Source organism: Papio anubis, chromosome 10 (assembly GCF_008728515.1).
Source record: "Papio anubis isolate 15944 chromosome 10, Panubis1.0, whole genome shotgun sequence".
NCBI lineage: Eukaryota > Metazoa > Chordata > Mammalia > Primates > Cercopithecidae > Papio > Papio anubis.
The window spans coordinates 5947764-5968446 of NC_044985.1; the positions used below are offsets into that span (position 1 = coordinate 5947764).

The 20683-nt window shown below is 40.0% G+C and overlaps 1 protein-coding gene across 1 annotated transcript in view; it reads right to left on the reverse strand.

The window, feature by feature from the left end:
- Positions 1–20683, reverse strand: part of CNTNAP5 (contactin associated protein family member 5) — an 832800-nt gene that overhangs the window by 467607 nt on the left and 344510 nt on the right. The gene's annotated exons all lie outside the window — the stretch shown is intronic.

The window sequence follows — 20683 nt, forward strand, 5'->3', positions numbered from 1 at the left end:
TGAGGCAGGCGGATCATCAGGTCAGGAGTTTGAGATCAGCCTGGCCAGCACAGTGAAACCCTGTCTCTACTAAAAATACAAAAAATTAGCCAGGCATGGTGGCGCATGCCTGTAGTCCCAGCTACTCAAGAGGCTGAGACAGGAGAATCACCTGAACCCAGGAGGCGGAGGTTGCAGTGAGCGAGATCATATCACTGCCCTCCAGCCTGGGCAATACAGTGAGAATCTCAAAAAAAAAAAAAAAAAAAAAAATCCCTTTAAAAAATTTTATGAATAAAGCAATTCTACTAAGTCCTGAGGCATGACACCCAAAAGCTTTACAAAATTAACAATACAATGAAATTCCCATGTTCCTAATGTTCATAATCACTGAAGAATGGAAGATAACTGACAATCTGCTTTTAGAAGGAAAGGATTTTATTGAAGTAATTGTCACCATTAATTGAGGCCAGTCGCTATGCTAAGCACTTTCCATTATCATTATCACCATTTTACAGATTTTTTTTTTTAAAAAGAAGCCTAGAAAGAGAAAAGGGGAAGGAAAAAAATCTCCAAGTCACCCAATTGACTAGTAACTAGTTTGAAATTTCTACAGCCTCCTACTCTTCAACAATTTAATTGTTGTTACAGGAGGGAGATAACGCAACTCAGATTTATGTCTTCTTCATTTTCACATTTCCTTGTGAAGTTTAAGCAAAAGTACACACAGCACAAAAGCTATTTGGTCTACTAACACTGTACTTCAAAGTCTTTATTTGGATGAACAATTATTGGGGAACTTTTTTTGCTGCAGATGAAATCCAAAGGCTCACACCTAATATATTTTTTAATTGGAGTAAATATAGGTAACAAAAAATTTATCATTATAACCAATTTAAAGTAAATAATTCAGGGCATTAAGCATATTCATGTTGTTACACAACCATCACCACCATCCTTCCCCAGAACTTTTTCAACATCCCAATCACACCTCATCTTTAAGATGGGATGTCAGCTAGCATACCGATGTGCCTGCTTCGTTATGAATCATCTACTTTCTTCTTTTCAGCTTCTAATATTCATATATAAAACCTACTTGCTGTGTGCAATCAATGTCAACCAATAAAAAGAAAATCCATTGCTTTCGCAAATGGCCAAAGTGAAAACCAAGTAAGATAATTTTGCCTATTTAATGAAATCCATTTTCAAAGACCTTAAACTTAACCTTGATTGTATTTTCATAGCACTCGTGGATTTAGGTTATCTTGCATAATCTTTCACATTTCTACTACACACAAAACACCCACTAGCTAATCGCTCTGAAATTAGGCAATGGATGTAATTACTATTATGTATCATAAAGCGTCTTATAAAGAAGGGAGAGTCTCCTTTTCTATTTTTCAGCCCCTTCTGCAGCAAAACTTCCATGTAAAAGAATGACTTCGTGGCGAGGAATTTCTTGAGATTTAAATTCAACATTTCAGCTCCCAGGTTTGTCAAAGCTTTGAACATTTTCTCTTCATCCAAATGGAGAATGGCTTTATTTGACAGAATTGCTCTTCCACATCCCCTGCTTTCAGCATTAGCATGTGGCACAGGTATGAAGCTGTCCTCCATCCCTGCTCACCTGGAAAGGACGCCTCCCTGTGGAGTTTAGTTCTTTTTTTTTTTTTTCTTTTTTTTGAGCCGGAGTCTTGCGCGGCTTCTTTTGCCCCCGCGCACGCCTGCCGGAGCTCAGCTCACTGCAAGCTCCGCCTCCCGGGTTCACTCCATTCTCCTGCCTCAGCCTCCCGAGTAGCTGGGACTACAGGCGCCTGCCACCTCGCCCGGCTAGTTTTTTGTATTTTTAGTAGAGACGGGGTTTCACCGTGTTAGCCAGGATGGTCTCGATCTCCTGACCTCGTGATCCGCCCATCTCGGCCTCCCAAAGTGCTGGGATTACAGGCTTGAGCCACCGCGCGGAGTTTAGTTCTTTTAAAATGTCCTTGTCTCCATACCGCTTTGATATGTATTGGAGAAGGAAGAGAGATGGGATCTGGTGGTTTCTTACTGTTTTGGATAGAGTAAAAGTGTGTCATGTTTTTCTACAGCCTAACTGTGGAACCTTCTATTCAGCACTCTCAATTCTCTACTGATTGTGTTCATTACATCCCACCTCCCCAGGCAGGTGAGTCTGTGGGCCTATGGCATTATTTATCGAATCCAAACGTGCAATAGAAACTTATCCACCTTCAAATGACTGGCTGCCCCTTCTGAGTTCGGCATAATTAGTAGATTGAGTATCTCACACACACACACACACACACACACACACACACACACATCTTAAAACAACGTTTAAAATTTGATCGCATACTCCAGATAAAAATATTTGTTTTATGACCTAGCAATGCTTTATAGGAGTTAATCCCGTGACTAATGTATGGTGTGCGCCAACGAGAAGGAATCCCGGACTCTCATTCTGAGAAGACGCAGCCTTAGTATTGCAGTCTCACAGTCTCAACGTCCAACTATCCCAGAGCCACAACATTTGCAGTTTCATAGTCTTAGAGGCTCGTGGTCAAGCAGATCCAAAGTCTCACAGTTCTGAGATCTCAAAGTTTGCAATGCATGGTCCCAGGGACTTCCTGGTGCTGGTAGCTTAAAGTCACCTAGAAAGCATTTAACAGTAGAGGCAGACTGAATCTAAACAAAGCTACAATCAGCCCCTCCCCAAGCTCACCGGTGGATCAAAGGCAATCAATCACTTATCAACGCCGAAAGTTATGTGCTGGATGAATAGCAAGAAAAGACCTTCCTGTTAGACGTATTAAAGACATCGTCCTATCCAAAGCCATCTCAGTTGCTGAATTTAACATGTGAACAACAAGAACGACAACAAACTACTCATCAGAAAAAAAAAAAAAACCAACGGAAATCCCAAAATGCTGAAAGTAAAACACTATCAACCTAGCATTGTACATCCAATGCTGGAACTCAGAAAATGATACCCCAAAACACGGCACTTTGACATACAACTAAAGAAGTAGCCTCAATTCTCTCTGACCTTCCCCTCCTCACTCCATCTCTCAATACTTTGTTCCAAAGCACAGGCTATTCTCTGAAGTTCTTTTATCTACTTGGAAACTGAACCCACCAAAGAGAAACACAATTATCTTCAATCTCCTCCCTGAAATTTAATTATTTAGGGAAGATTACAACTCATATTACAGAGAGAAAAAAAAATCTAAAAATTAAACACCACACCTAGAACCCAGATGATCTTTATCTCTAATCCTATTCAATGCCTAAAAAGAATTATTTATTAAAAATAGTCTGAGTATTGGGTCCATCCATTTTCCCTGAAAATTGTTTACTGCTCTTCAGAATGACCACATTTCTCCCATCTCCCTTTCCCCTGTGAAGAAGGGTATTGAAGCATCTGGACCTCACTGAGTTACTGAGTTATCATTCTCTAGCAACTCCCCTGGGCTCATCCATGTTAAATACGCTGGTATGCCTTTTCTTTCTAGTATCCTGCTATTGTAAATTTGTTACATTAATTTGTTACATTTGTTAATTTTCAGTGAACTTTTAGATACAAGAGAGGAAGCTTTCCCCTAACCTCTACACCCACCACCCAAAAAATAGCTTTCAAATATGAAGGAAAAATTAAAGTTCCATGAATAAAATAAATAATTTATTAGCTATATAGCTGCTAAGAAATGCTAATATGAAAGTAGAAGAAATTGATGCCAGGTGAAATTTGTGGTGTACAGGAAAGAATGATGAGCTCTCAATCCCACTAGTGAAAATGGATCAAAAGGAAAGGAAATCAGTATATCAAAAGGATACCTGCACCCCCATGTTTATCACAGCACTACTCACAACAGCAAAGATACAGAAACAATGCGTGTCCATCAATAGATGAATAGTTAGAGGAAAAGTAGTTTATGCATTATTCAGCCATAAAAAAGAATGAAATCCTGTCATTTGCAACAACATGGATGGAACTGGAGGTTATTATGTTAGGTAAAATAAGCCAGCTACAGAAAGACAAACTTCACATGTTTGCACTCACATGTGAGAGCTAAATATAAGTTGATCTCATGGAGGTAGAGTAGAATGATAGTTACCAGAAGCCAGGAAGGATATATGTGAGGTTGGGATGAAAAAAGATTGGTTAATGGGTACAAACATGTAGTTAGATAGAATAAATATGTTCTAATGTTTAATACCACAGTAGAATGACTATAGTTAACAACAACAATGTATTATATATTTTAAAATAGCTAGAAAAGGTGATTTGAATTATTCCTAATATGAATAAATGATAAATGCTTGAGCTGATGGATATCCCAAATACCCTGACTTGATCATTGCACATTCTGTGTATGTATCAAAATATCACATACATAACATAACTATGTACAAGTATTACACAACCATTTAAAAATCAAATGAAAAATGCATGGTTAAATATAAAAGACTATCTTTCTTTCTTAAACATTTTAAAAGTCAGTTCATAGTTTTTTAAAAAAATAATATCTTGTAATGTTTGCAAGGCACGTAGAGGAAAATATATGTGAACAAAACTAAAAAGAATAGAAAGCACAGAAAATGGAATTATACAAATGGGCAAAAAATCAGAAAGGATATGAAAGATTCAAATAATATTATCAGTAAAATTGACCTAATTTACATTCATAGAATACTCCATTCAACGACTGCAGATTATACATTATTTTAAAGTCCACACAGCACATTCACTGAGACCATACCCTGCACCATAAAATAGGTCTTAGTTAAAACCATACTGTTTGTTTTTTAACCACAATTAAGTTAAATTAGAAATCAATAATAAATTACCTAGAAAAACTTCAAATATTTGGAAGTTAATCAACATACTTCTAAGTATGTTTTGACCCATAGGTCAAAGAAGAAATCAAAATGGAAATTAGAAATTAGTTTGAACTGCATGATGATAAAAACACTGTATCAAAGCTTGTGGGACACGGTTAAAGCAGACCTTAGAGAAAAATTTGTGGCTTCAGTTCTTTGCACATAAGAAGAATAACATAAAATTTAAAATCTAATTTTCCACTTCTAGAGGCTACCAAGACAGTAAATTTAATTCAGAATATTAATAGATTGGAATATTACTCAACAATAAAAAGTAACAAAGTGCTGATTCCTGCAACAACACATTAGTTGAGCAAAATAAGCCAGCCATAAAGAGTACAAACAGCACGATTCTGTGCATATAAAATTCTAAACCAGGCAGACCTAAGCTCTGAGGATGGAAACCAGATCAGTACTTTTCTTGACAGTGTGAGGGCACGAATGACTGCAAAAACATTCATCAGTTCATTTGATCATAGCATTCTTGCGAAGGAGGTAGGCTGTTCTATCTTTATTTTAAAGGTGAGAAAACTTAATTTTGGAGAGGTTAAGTGATCCAAAGTCGTAAGTAAAAAAATTATCAGAAGTTGAGACTAGATTATAGGGATTCTGATGAGAGTCTAGTGACCCTTTTACTTCACTCCCATAATCACCTCCATATATAAGTGGAGTCCAGTTTCTGCAACCAAATAATTATAGTGCCTGCATCACAGCTACCGTTTTCAAGGGTCTCCTCCATGCCAGGCACTTGCTAGGCTCTCTGCATGTATTAGTTCACTTTGTCGCACTTATCATCAAGGAAGCTTTCAGCCCACTTCCTCACTAAAAGAGACACCCTGTTCCCACCTCTCCATATGTATTTAACCCTTCTGAATTTGCCGTACGTCTTACAAACATGTGGCTCATTAACGTAGTGTCTCCGCCTCGCTAGGAAAACCCTGGGACTCAGAGAGATTAATGGCAAGAACACACTGCAAATCAGTGCAGGTCCTTTCCATTTACAATTCTGAGTAATATTATATGCACTACTTCTCAGAAATTCATTTTTTTCTCTTTTCCCCAACCTCCCCATCCGCACAACCTTAGGTACTAATATACTGAATTTATCCACAGGTCTTTTACAGTTATAATGAGATAAATGTTATTATTTTTATTACTCTCAAATATCATTCCTATGATTCTTAACAAAGTTGTTCACTGATCTTATCCCTACACGGGAACACAGTGCAGCAGTTTGTCTTTCTTTCCCTGGAGTTAAAGAACTCGAGGCTCAGAGAAGTTACGTTTCTTGTAATGGTCACAGGGAGAGTGAAATTTGCTCTTCAAAGAGAATCTCAATCTCCCATCTTCTTCCAAGAACTCCCCACCACACTTGGCCTGAATATTAGAAAGCAAATGAGCACATAGAAAGTTGATCACAGGGAGAGCTTACTCGGGATTGACGCACAGAAGAATATGCCAGAAGTGAAAGAGAAGAGTATCGGTCAGCATTCAGCCCCTGCCCTTTTGCCACTCCGTCATTCCTAAGTGTTCAACACTGTTTGGTTGATGAATGGAAGAACCTGTGGTCACACAAAGGTGCTGATACTCTTCCTCGACTTTGTTAGGCAGGTCATGGTGTGGGCAGCCACTGTGAGGCTACGGCAAGATTGGTGCTGGGACTGATCAGTGGAGGGTGGATGGGTCTGAGCTGGCTGCCACCACAGCCACTCATTTGGATTCTGTGAATTCACCGTAGCCAGCTGACCTACACTGTTGACTTTGACTGGCAGTGAGATTACAAGTATCCAGGTGCCACCAGGCAGATGTTATTAATTTGCCTAACTACAGTCTGTGCAAGAAATGACAGGTACAGCAACCAAATTCTGCATCAGTGACCTTGATGGGATGTCGGGAATTTTCAGGGAGACTCTGTTGCAAGTCTGGTGCTCTGCCAAACACACCACGTTGCCTAAGGGTCCATGTGAAGAGAAGCAGTGGGAGAGAAAAGAGATGAGCTTTGGGTACCAATCCTAACATCCCTGCTGATACGGTTTGGCTGTGTCCTCACCAAAGTCTCATTTTGAAATGTAGCTCCCATAACCCCCCCATGTCATGAGAGGAACCCAGTGGGAGGTGATTGAATCATGGGGGTGGGTTTTTTCCCCTGCTGTTCTCGTGATAGTGAATAAGTCTCACGAGATCTGATAGTTTTGGAAAGGGCAGTTCGCCTGCACACGCTTTCTTACCTGCTGCCACGTAAGACGTGCGTTTGGTCCTTCTTAGCCTTCTGCCGTAATTGTGAGGCTTCCCTAGCCATGTGGAACTGTGAGTCAATTAAATCTGTTTCTTTTATAAAGTACCCAGTCTTGGGTATGTCTTTATTAGCAGCATGAGACTGGACTAATATGATTTGCCCTGTCATCCCCAGCAAGGCACCCAGACTGTAATTCCTCTGGGAATATAGATTGTATCTCGTTTTAAACTGCATTGTCCAGAACAGTGCATGGAGCACAGTATTTCTTAAAGGTATATTGAAATAGATTTCAGTAACCCAAGCCAAATATATGTAGTTTTTTCAAAATCAGTCAATTTACAAACAACATCTTAATGCTTCACATACTGTTATTAAAGACTGGTTGAATAACTGGGTGAATTCATGAACAAAGAAACATAAAAAACTTTTCTAAATCTCTGTTTACTCATCAAGAAAATAGTGAAAATGAAGTCTCCAGGAAAGATGTGAATCTTACATCGAATACATATGCAGACGACACTTCATTTTGTAGGTTCTTTCCAATACAAGCCATACTCTTCAAGAGACAGAGAGACAGAAGGAAAAAAAAGAGAGGCAGGTTCCACCAGGAAATACTTGTAAAAATATCTTTGTTTGACAGTGTACGCTGAAGCAACGGCCTGTTAATACCTCAAGTCACATGCAAGGAATGTGTCAATGACACTTAACGTTTTCTGAATGACTTTCAAAGGGATGGTCCCCCCGGAAGAGTATAAACTAAAGTTAAGGAGGAACTAGCAGCACAGAGGTAATTAGAAATGATTGGGTTTCTTTTTAATTTAAGAAGATACATTTAATAAGGCAAAGGGTAATTAACATGCGAACCACAGACTTAAAGCTAAAATTGACAAACCCATTCAGGCTTCAGAGTTCCAAACTGCTATTCAGAGCAGTGCAAAAACGGATCTCAGACAGGCATTTATAGAAACGAAGATGAGGGAGATAGGTGTTAGGCACTGGCCACTATGGGTAGCTGAGAGGAACTCTGAAATGACAGATTTGAAGAGACAAAAATAAGAGTTAAACGATTGAATTGTCCTTTTCCCCCACTCTTCCTTATTTGGAGCACAGGGCCCATTATATCATAAGTGCATATGTGTGTATCTACTTGTCGTTTAATAGGGACAGTTATTTGATTAGCTCGAAAAACCACTCAGAATTTGATGGCTATCTAAGAATCCTGTTGTATCTTAACAGTTGGCAAGAGGGGAATGACTGATTGGCACCACTTTGCCACCCTGCTTGCTTTGCCTGGTTACGACCTGCAGATTAGAGAAACAACACAAAGATTTCGGCCAACACTAGAGAAAAGCTGACATTCCAGCCTGATCTCACCACCAGTGGCATGGGTATAGGCTCTCAGAGCTGTGCTAGTAATAATCACGTGCTCCTGTTCTCTCCCTTCACTCAGGAGTTACTACCAACTCCGTGCTCTTACTCTCTTGGAGTTGTGTAGCTGGGACACTGAAGATGTATATGTTTATGCCTCTGTCTCTGGCAGTAGAAATTCCCTCCAGTGGGTATTAGTGCTTCCTCATTCCCAGCCCAGTCCTGGCACATCTTTTGTGACACATGTGTTCCTGTGCCACCAGTCATCAACCTGACATTTTCCTCCTAGTCTCCTTGTCCTGACCTTCACTGTCAGTCATTCTCCTGAAACTTGACATGGCCGCTTTGGAAAATGAAATCTGAAGGGATTCTAACATGGACCACTTTGTTATTCAGTTACCCATATGAAAGTTATTTCTGATGCAAACCTTACTAAATATAGAGTCTCCTAACACACTCCTGGAACCCAGTCCTAAACCATCAGTTATATCATTCTTAGTGATGGGATATAATAGAGCTTGTCAGCAGAAGTTACTCAGTAAAACCGTGAAGGTTGCAGGGGGTAATGTCTTCCATTAAGTGACTCTACCACTGGAGACTCCAATGTTGTCAGAGTGACCAGTACCTGGCCCCAGGCAGAAAAGCCTAGCTTCCTCTAAGGGCAGTGCCCCATGACCAGGGAGCTACTGCATGACTACCCTCACTTCCCCATGAAAGTTATTACTTCTATATTCCATTTTCTCATCCTTCTTCTACTTCGATGAACAAGTGTCCTTTCCTGTGAATTATTTGCATTAAAACTCCTCCATCAGTAACATAAGTACAAATAGAACTTATTGAAAGTCAAGAGTTATAAGCACCAAGAAAGGGCATTGATAAAGTTATTTTAAGGTAGATGTGGAAGAACCCAAATCACCATTGGGCCTCTGCCTATTTATGGCTTTAACAACCAAACACTAATTTAGAATGAAATTTCTGAATAAAGTTCTCAAAGTTCTTCCCAGAACAATATGAACTTTTGTATATAAGTAGTCTATCAGCATCCCTATGATAGTGATAATGAGTCACTTAGTACTAGAAGATAAAGTATGACAACTGATATTATGTACATCAACCCAAAAACAAACAGAAATGTGCCTTTATTGCCCACTGGCTTGTATAATTCAGAAGAGAAATTCTTCTCAAAGGCATTATGCATGTAAAGATAAATGTTTGTTAAGTAATTGAGGACATGCATATGACACCAGACTCCTCTGTTGCTATTGCTGTGTTTGTTCTGAAATTCTGAATTTTGTATGACTTCTGCTGTGTTAAGTATGAGATAATCGGCTGGGCGTGATGGCTCTTGCCTGTAATCCCAGCAATTTGGGAGGTCGAGGCAGGTGGATCACATAAGGTCTGGAGTTTGAGACAGCCTGGCCAACATGGTAAAACTCTGTCTCTACTAAAGATACAAAAATTAGCTGGGGGTGGTGGCATGTGTCTGTAATCTCAGCTACTCGAGAGGCTGAGGCAGGAGAATCGCTTGAACCCAGGAGGCGGAGTTGCAGTGAGCCAAGATCGTGCAACTGCACTCCAGCCTAGGTGACAGAGCGAGACTCGGTCTCAAAAACAAAAGTAATTTAAAACAAAAAACAAAAAAACCCACAGTATTGGGGTAATGAAGCGACTGTTGAAACAGTGTCATATATTTATGTTTCTGTCTCTGCACTGAGAGATAACACCAACATGTATGGCAGCTCCACCATATGGCGCACGCCTGGAAAAGACTGAAATACCCTCTTAGCAAAATCAGACTTTTCACATTCCACTACAGAAAAAAGAAAACAACCACCACCACCACCACCACCACCACCACCACCACCACCACCACCACCACCACCACCACCACCACCACCAATGCCTTTGCCCTTTTAAACAAAGTAAACAGAAATCTTTTTCAACTATCTTGCCAATGAGGTAGGGAACTAGAGCATGGGAGTTGGCAGGGCAGCCTGACCTTCTCTTAGAGCATCTGGAGTTAAGGAGTGATATTGCAGCAAGGGCCAGGCCCAGAGCTAGGAAGAGGCTAACTCAGGTCTACAGGGTAAAGCCTTGGGGCAAAGAGAAAAACGGAAACAAAGATGAAAAGGCTGCTAGTCTTCATAACGCCTTTACGTTCTTATGTGCATTGCAGTGGCTTTAGTAGGTGATCTTGCCAAATCTTTTTCATCTTCCCAGCACGATTTCTCTTTCTCTCTGTCTTGCGTTATTTTCTTTCCTACACTTATCACCACCTGACAAACTAAATATATGCATATATATCCATTTACTTGTCTATCTCCCCGCCATGACACTCTAAGCTTCATGAGAGCAGAGTATTCTCCCAAAATCTCAAGCAGAAGAGGTGGCCCATAAGTCCTTGTTCAATGAAGAAATAATATGTAGCATTGGTTTCCCTATTTTTTTTTTTTTCATTATAAGTCCTGTTATGTTTTCACGGTGCATCTTGAGGGAATAATGCTCCATGGAAATCTGAACATAATGTCTTAATGGGAGGTCTTAATGGGAGATCTTCCTGGTCATGACTTTGGATGGAAAACAAAGGATAGGAGTTTTGAGGAATGTTCTCAATGAAATGTCATTAGTTTAAGAGGGAACTGGTATGACATTATAGTTTAGAGCTCCTTCTACTATCACAGTGAATTTAGGAATCTTAAGTGTCAGGCTACAGTGCTTCAGAGAGACAAATAATAAAGTGTCAATGTTCAAGGTTCACCGAGCCCTATGTTACCCAGACTATCCAAAATTATTTGAGGTGGAAATATCAAAAGGAGTGAATGGGCAGTATATGAAGTCTGTGTTTCATCCTTGATGCCATTCCACACCTCGGAGAGTCAGCTTGTTAACGCCACAAACTACCCACAGACTGTGGGCTCTAGTTTCTGCCATCCTTTATACTTAATTGACCAGAGAATAAGCTAAGGCTGGTGCTGGTTTCATGAGAAACAAATGATGACTAAATAAATCTAGGATGCTCGCTCATCCTTATTTCCTCCTTAGAACTTTCCAGGCTCACTTCCAGGGATGAACATCTATACCAGCAGAAAAGCTCCAACTTGCCTGTCCTATAGTCAATTTTCTCCAAAGATAATTTCACCTCCCTGAATGGGAATATTTGAGGAGATAGCAGATTCTTGTGGGAAAGAGGAATATGAAGGCAGACACCATGTGTCTTTTTAAACAATTCATTTTATTGAGATTTGGATCTTAAACTAGCACTCTACGGAGAACATGTAAGCTCACTGACAGCCTGTGGCAAAACCACATACTAGCCCAAGTTTATCACGATCTCCTCCTCTCTTCTTCACTCGTTTGTTCCCTTTCTTTTCTTAGATGACTTTCAACTTTTTCTGTTGAATTGTAAGTAGCCCAAGCAATGAATTTCTCCTTTTCCTAGGGAAAATGAGCAGTTGAGGAGGCAAATTTTAAAAGGAACACATGAAGGATAATGGAAGAAAGAAGAAAGAGAGAAAGGAGGAAAACACTTTACAAGCTAAAGGAATTAATTTCTCTTGCCCATTTGGCTGGTAAATTGAGACAGAATTACTGGATATTTACTGGAAGCTCTGAGGTCTGGCCTTGAGTAAATAGAAACCCAAGTCAGTACATGGTATATGGCCCACCTCCCTCCGTCTTCACCATCATCTTCATCATGTCCTTCCTGGATCACTGCAATAGCCTCCAGACAATTGTTTGGCCTCCAGTGTTATTCCCATCTAATCAATCTGACAAGTGAGTTCATTACCTTTAAGATAAAGTAGGGCTGGACGCAGTGGCTCATGCCTGTAATCCCAGCATTTTGGGAGGCCAAGGCAGGTGGATCACCTGAGGTCGGAAGTTCAAGACCAGCCTGACCAACATGGAGGAACCCCGTCTCTACTAAAAATACAAAATTAGCCAGGCGTGGTAGCGCATGCCTGTAATCCCAGCTACTCAGGAGGCTGAGGCAGGTAAATCGCTTGAACCCGGAAGGCGGAGGTTGCAGTGAGCCAAGATCGGGCCATTGCACCCCAGTCTGGGCAAAAAGAGCAAAAATGCATCTCAAATAAACAAACAAACAAAAAAAGATAAAGTAAAAATTTCTTAATATTCCCTGTAAAGCCCTCTGCTTTCCAAATTAGCTCCTGCTTCTTCTCTCCTCTCCATGTCCTCCTTCTGTTATATCAAACTGCAAGATGTTCCCCCAAACACAACAGGGAACTAATTCCTTAAAGCATCTTCTCAGCTCTGTTTTCCCTCAACCTCTGTGTTGAAGCTGGTGGCACTCTCCTGGTTCATCCTAGTGGTATTTGCCGTCATGGAAGGAAATCAGCAAAGGAGCTGGAATGTCTGTATTTAGGTTGGTCTCCTCTTCTAGACAACAAGTGCTTTGAAGGCCACTGCCCTGATTCATTTTGCATCCCTGGTACCTGCACAAACTACAGTACACAGAAGGTAGAGAATATATGGTTGTTCCCACAAACTCAGTGGAATTTTGTATAAATCACAGTGCAAAGAAAGGAGAGGACATCACTAAAGGAATTTCTGCTTGTCTATTATGAAGCACAAAAAATGTAAACATTTTGTCTAACTCAGGTATCTGTTATCATGAAATTATTTCCTTTGAGCTAAAGATAATGTGAAGTGTCGCTGGATCGCTGGCTGCAGTTCCTTAGCTTGACTTGCAAGGTCTTATTAGCTGGCCCTGTTCTGCTTTGAGTCTTATTTCTCACAATCCCTGAATGTACTATAAACTCCAAAAAATTAGACTACTCAATGTCACTGGCCACACACATTATATGCAGTCCTGTTTTAGGGTCTTGGTGCTACTACTGCATGGCACTGTAGCAAGGTGCTGATGATGGACTCTGGGGCACATTGCCTAGGTTCAGTCATTGCCCTCCCACTTACTGGATGTGAGAATTCAGGCACACACTTAGCTTTTCTATTCTAGCATTTGCCCAACTTTAAAATGGGGACAAGAGTGCATTTCTCAAGAGGATGGTGAGAGTGTGTGTGTGTGTGTGTGTGCATGTGCGTGCATGTGTGTGTGTAGAAATATAAATATATGTATGCATATCAGTTAATAAGTATGCTAATAATTTATGCCAGAATTATTCTATGTAATATGCCATATACATTGACATAGTGTTTAGATATTGCTTAGAAGAGTTCTAGCATGAAGTATGAAGTTTTGGCACAGTATGTGACCTATATAAGTGTTAACTACTATTATGGCTAGTTCCACACGTTTAGTTAAATTGTAGTTATTCTTCAGGCTCACGTCAAATACTGACTTCTTTATTAAACAATCCTAATTTTCTAAGCAGGAGAGCAGAGAGAATATTTACTGGATGTAGACAATGATCCAGGTGCATGTTTTCACATCAGTCTTTTGTCATATCCTATGCTGTTTCTGGGCATTTTGGGAATGAGGAAACTGAGAACTGACATCCAGTAAGTTGCCCACAGTGGACTTGGGATGTGAACCCAGGTCTGTCCCCCTGGGCAAACTGACTTTCTCTCTGCTCAACACTGTTGCTTCTTGGGAGGCACACTCTCTCTTTCCTCTGGACTGCCAAGGCACATTATTTCTCAATCTCTCATGGCACTCGATTCTTTCTATTTTGTATTATAACTATGTGTGTACATATTTGACCTTCATTATAAAAGAATGTGTATTTTTAGAGCAGAAATCTCAGATATTTATATATACATTCCCTTCCCCAATTCCACCTTTGTTTGTTCCTTTGCTTTATCAATGGGCATGTTTGCTTCCTCTATAAGATTCTGTGTTTCTTGGGTGAATTTAATTGTTGGAAGATGATTTCATCCCAGCATTTATCACAGGGTAAGATCAAGAGCATTTTATTATGCATTTTACTGAATTATAAATATGTATAGCATGTAAAAGACTGCCACTACCTGAAGCTCTGATACTTTAGTGGGATATTGAGCCTGAATTGGAGCTTCACAAGATTCCTTTGGTGGGCAGCAGAATGCATGTGTCTTGGCAGAGGCGATACAGTCAGAAGGAAGGGTGAAGGACAAGCAGATGGGCTGCAATCTTGTCCTCACCACAATGGGACCTGGGCAAACTACTCTACCACTTTAAGCCTTCGTTTTCTCCTCTGTGGAATGCGAATGACAACACGGGGTTTATCAGAGAGCTGTTTGAAGAATGAAAGGCAAAGGGTATGTCAATTACTTGCAAGTTCCTGAATATAGCAAATCCTCATTGAGTGTTCAATATACAACTTTTCCTTCCTGTTAATATGCCACTTGGGGTCAAATTGTCCATGGAAGTCTAAGCCATTCTCTGTCAGAAATTGTTTGTAGTGCTTGTCCAGAGATGTCTCATTCCTTCATTCCTGTCTCTCCTCTTTTCATGCTCTGTATTCATCTTTTTGTATTTATTTATTATCTTTTTGTTTTTCTTTTTTGAGACAGAGTCTCACTGTACTCCAGGCTGGAGTACAGTGGCACCATCTCGGCTCTCTGAAACTTCTGCCCCTGGGCTCAAGCGATTCTCATGCCTCAACTTCCTGATTAGCTGGGATTACAGGTGCCAGTCACCATGCCCGGTTAATTTTTGTATTTTTAGTAGGGATGGGGTTTTACCATGTTGGCCAGGCTAGTCTTGAACTCCTGATCTCAGGTGATCCGCCCACCTTGGCCTCCCTAAGTGCTGGGATTACAGGTGTGAACCACCATGCCTAGCCTATTCACCTTTTATTAATGACTACAGAAAACATATAATAGCTATAATGGTTATTTAATATATAATGTAGCTGGGTTCTCTAACTTACCCAAAACATTTTAAAATCTTGGTGACTAGAAGCCAGGATAAACTGCTAGCTTAAAGCTGACAGTGTTGTTCATTCACATATAGAGAAGAATTGCAAATTTACTTTGCAGAAAATAAATCACAAAACTTTAGTGTGCCCCTTGGTTTTACCAAAGTAAAGCCATATCCCTGTTCAGGTGAGGTGCAGCCTGACACAATGGGATGTCCCAGAGAGAGCCTGAGCCTGTGCTTGGCAGAACTACATCCTGCCCCTCTTTACGTAGTCCCTACGGTAAGTTTGTATGCACCCATAGTTTTGGGGTGCAGGAGATCTGGTCAAATGCCTTTGACCTTTGGCACCCTGTAGGGGCAGCTAAGTGAATCCATACAACAGAGTGTCATACTATGGGTGAAGCAGAGAAGGCCAGCAGGGTTGCCTGGCATTGGAGGCTGAACCCCATGCATGGGTCTAGCATCTTTAACATATAATAGTCAGTATAAAGCTTTCTGTGTGTAATTTGCTTTGACTTACGTGCAAACCTTCTCCTTGTCTCCAAGCCTTACAGTTAAGTCTTACCTAGTCTTTGGAGAATTATGAAAACAGACTGGAATAGTCTATTCTGACACTGCAAAAAGGGCAGGAGTCCCAGCTGAGATGAAGAGCAACAGCCAAGGTGAATTTGAAGAGCACATGAGCAATCACTGGGGTCTCTCAGAAATCTTTAGGAGTCAGAGAAGTCATGGGAAATGGTGGGTTGGCTAATTGTCATTTGGAAATTAGAGAGAAGTATGACATCTGAGGATGCCGCATGCCACATTACACACGGCCTCCACGCATGACTCTGCAATCTACAACAGTAAATCGGCAGGGATTCAAATCTAATAAAACTATGCTCACTTAACGAGGTTCTCCCATTCTTCGTTTTGGATTACAAGATAAGGAAACTAACAGAAAAGTTTTGGGATTACAAAAACCACAAAACAAAACAAAAAATAATAAAATAAAATAAGAATTAAAAATTGTTTACACGGTAATCTAAAAAGCTAAACAACTTTGAAAATTGTCCTGGGATCAGTCCACATCAGATTTAGTTGTCTGTACTTGCCTGAATATATTTAAGGAAGAGTTTTGATGAGCGTTAAGCCAAAGGTGCTTCTTTAAAATTCCTTAATTAACCTGAGACCCACATTGCTAAAGCAAACCGACCAAAGCTTGTTTTTGGCTTTGGTTTTGTTCTCTTTTTTTCATTCTCCTTGCCTTCCTTTCTTTCTTTTTTCCTTCCCTCCTTCTTTTGCTTTTTCTTTTTTTCTTTTTTTTTTGGCAAAGAACATCAAAATGCAAATCGAAAGCCAGATTTATTCAAATACCATGCTTAAGAAGCATATCTGAACAAATTATTCAGAGCAGGAGCTAGGGATTCTGAGAGAGATGACAGGGTTGTATGAATAAATTTCAATATGGCTTTACTTCTTTATGATATAATCTCAGTCTTAATTCCCAATGAAGCTGCCAAAATGCATTATAGCTCTGTCTCCATTAAAGAGATTTTGGTTTTGTCAACTTACTCTCTGAGTATTTAGATATTTCATTTAATTGACCTATTCCTAGATATTTGTAAAGACAACTGGTTTAAAAGATTAGTAATCTTTTAACTGTTTTCCTTTTAAAGGCAATCAAAGCTATTTCTTTCCATCATCATGGGCAGTGGTTGAGCATATACCAGAGTAATCCTGCTTAGATTATTTGACCTTTTCCTCATCAGCTTTTACAGTTCGTCATTCCTGCTAACATTTCTTCACAGTAAGCAATCTTGGTGTATAGTAAATGCTAACTGGTCCTTTAAAAGGTTCCCATGATAAATACCTTTATGCCTCAATTTAAATTTTCTAGGCACAGAACAGAGATAGGAGAAGTCACTTTGTGCTGTGTCCTTCATCCAGATTCATGCTTTTCTCTAACCTCCCTGACTCTCTGCAACTTTTGATCACTTACTCTTTGTCTTATTTTCCTGTCATTTTCAGTGCCTGCTCTCACCTTTCCCTTTCTTTCTTTCTTTTTTTTTTTTTTGGAGACGGAGTCTCGCTCTGTCGCCCAGGCTGAGATGCAGTGGCCGGATCTCAACTCACTGCAAGCTCCGCCTCCCGGGTTCGCGCCATTCTCCTGCCTCAGGCTCTCGAGTAGCTGGGACTACAGGCGCCGCCACCTCGCCCGGCTAGTTTTTTGTATTTTTAGTACAGACGGGGTTTCACCGTGTTAGCCAGGATGGTCTCGATCTCCTGACCTCGTGATCCGCCCGTCTCGGCCTCCCAAAGTGCTGGGATTACAGGCGTGAGCCGCCGCGCCTGTCCTCCCTTTCTTTTTTTGTTGGTAAGAACAGCAAGTGCTCTGGGTTCACAGGACTGTCACCGGTCCTTTTTGTTTTTTTAATTTTTTCCACAAGAGTTAAAACAAAAGACTCAGAGGCTGCAAAAAAAGCAATGAGGCGGACTGACAAATAGCCATTTGCCCAATGCAGGTGGCAATTTAGAGAAGACGATGAGGGGAGGTGGCTGCTTTTTGTTTTTACTGCCTGAGTTACATCAGGTAAAAAGTGATATGAACAGGTCAAAAAGTCACAAAGACGACTTTATCACGTCCACCCATTTTTATGATCCCATTGCGTCTTCTTTCCATTTTAAGTTTTCTAAATTTTATATTCTAATTAGCATATCTAAATATGTTAATATAGTAAAATCTAAAATTTCTCAAAGATCTAAAATACCTTACTGTTTATACATTCTTCTTAACAAATGGTGTATCTGTTATGTAACAGGTATTTTTAAAATGCACACTAGAAATATATTATTTTAGTTAATTTCCTAGACAGTCTCTGTGAGGTATATTTTGTTATACCCATCTCATAGATGAAGATCTAGATCCATGGAGTTCAAATAACTAGTCCAAGGCCACATCTCAGTTAATATGTAGAAGCAGATTTAAACCGCTGCTGGTTTGGCTTCAGAATTTAACTTTTCTAGACCATGCGGAGTAATACTGGAACCAGCAGTTCTCTGAACCCATGTCTAACACAAATATTTTGTATCTCCCTTACAGAAATACTTTCATAGAAATTTCTCAATTCTAGTCCTCTGCCTTTATAGAAAGTGGTATGTCTTTCTGAATGTTGTGCAAAAATATTGTCCAGCCTCGTTTTTATATATTGTATATATTGTATCACACAGTGTATGCACCACCTATAAAACCACTATTCAAAATACTATGCATTATAACACCCAGTGTTTTTGTATAAGGGTTTGGCCAAATACTTTCTCCTTGAGTGTAATTATAGAAAAAAATAATGAATTTACTGCACAGCTAAATGGGCATTTTCTGTTAGTGCAACCTGACACGTTGCCACTTTTGCCTCAGCTACTAGAAAAAGAAGTATTTTCCAGGTGTTTGAGCCTACTTGATTAACTGCACCCTAGTACACTCTGCTTTGTGTACTCTACACATGCTTCCAGTACGTTTCTGCTTACTTTTGTCCTCTTGGTGTTATTTCTCATAATATTTATCTGATTGGGGCTAACCAGTGACCTCCCACTGAAAGCAGCAGGGACAGGTGGGCTGTCATGGCTTTTTAGTAGAGAATCCTGTGCTGGAAGGTAACCCTTTCTGTATCATGGCCAAGATGTAACTAAATTTAGAGTCAGAAGCCACTCTCAGGATTAGCTGCTAAGCTATTTGGTTGACAGGCGAGAAGTTAATCAGAGGATGCAGATGAGAAATCAAAATCACAAAGAAAAATAAAAAAAGGAAGGCAGAGAAAGATCTAGGAGTTGACTCTGTCGGCAGTTGGATTATCTAGAGCCAGGGAGAGGGCCTAGCCCTTTGATTATCAATGGAAAGATTGATTCAGGCTCATCTCCCTTTTGTTATCATTGGTCGTGCTTTGGAGACACTCATACTTCGGATTTTTTAGCTGAAAGAGACTCTGGGCTGACAAACAACCCAAGTGTTTTTTGTTGTTGCTGTTAAAATTATTATTACTATTGTTATTACTATTATTATTTTGGAGATTTTGTCTCCTTCTGTTGCCCAGGCTGGATTGTAGTGGTGCGATCATGGCTCACTGCAGCCTTGACCTCTCAGGCTCAAGAGAACCTCCAGCTTCAGCCTCCCAAGTAGCTGGGACAAGAGGCAGGTACAACCACACCCAGCTAATTTTCATATTTTTCTGTAGAGACAGGGTCTTACTCTATTGCCCAGACTGTCTCAATCTTTTGGCCTCAAGTGATCCTCCCACTTCAGCCTCCCTAAGTGCTAGGATTACAGGCATGAGCCACTCTACCCAGTCTAAATTATTATTCAAAACAAACAAACAAAAAAGGTTGCGCTGCTGCTTCTTTTATTTACTTGCATCTCTACTACTTGTGGAAGGCAGACATGCCTTGTTTTTTGTGTCAAAGCAACTGAGACCAGAATCTCCACTATGTGAATAATTAACTGATTTGTTAAACATATATCAATTTTTTTTTGTCTGACAAAAATGAAACTGGTCTAACTGTAAAAAACAACAGAGAAAAACACATTTTCGAAGGCAAGAGACAAAACCTATGGGTTAACTAGCTATAGCAGGAACTACTTGAAAAGTGTCAAAAGAATGTCACAGACATTAAGCATTACATTCTTATTATTGATAATCAATCATTTAAAAAAGCTGAATATTTTATTTCGAGTGAAATTTGGAAAAACGGACAGTGAATTACATTAATATTTGCAGCAGCCAGTCTTTTCTCCAAGTTGTAGCAACACATTTTTTTTCAAGCAAAACACTTTATTAGCTTTTTAAACTCCTTATTTGCACTTCTTATCTGCACGTAAACATGACAGGACAGAAAAGGTTTCTGTTTGTTTGCGTCAGCTCTTTTTCCTTTAATTGACCTTATTGAGTTTGACTCCATTGAAGTAAGATTTTGGAAAAAAGAGGTGTAGAAGAAAATATGGCATTCCTCCAGCCTCTCTGGTCCTGTTGACATAGTTCAGCCGCTCTGCTTCAGGAATGAATAAACCCTGAAGTCTTTCTTTGTGTCCAGGATTCTGTGAGGCTGTAGGAATAATGGTGAGCATAAAAATGGGCCCCATGCAGCCTGGTCAACATGGTGAAACCTCATCTCTCCTAAAAATACAAAAATTAGCCCGGCATGACAATGGGCACCCATAATTCCAGCTACTCAGGAGGCAGAGGCAGGAGAATCGCTTGAACCCGGAAGGTGGAGGTTGTAGCGAGAGAGGTTGCACCCGGAAGGTGGAGGTCTCGTTCTGGGAGACAGAGCGATACTCTATCTCAAAATAAAGAAATAAATAAAAAGAAAAAAAAAAAAGAAAAAGAAAAAAAAAAAAGGCCCCGTGCTTGGTGCTCGAAGTCAGA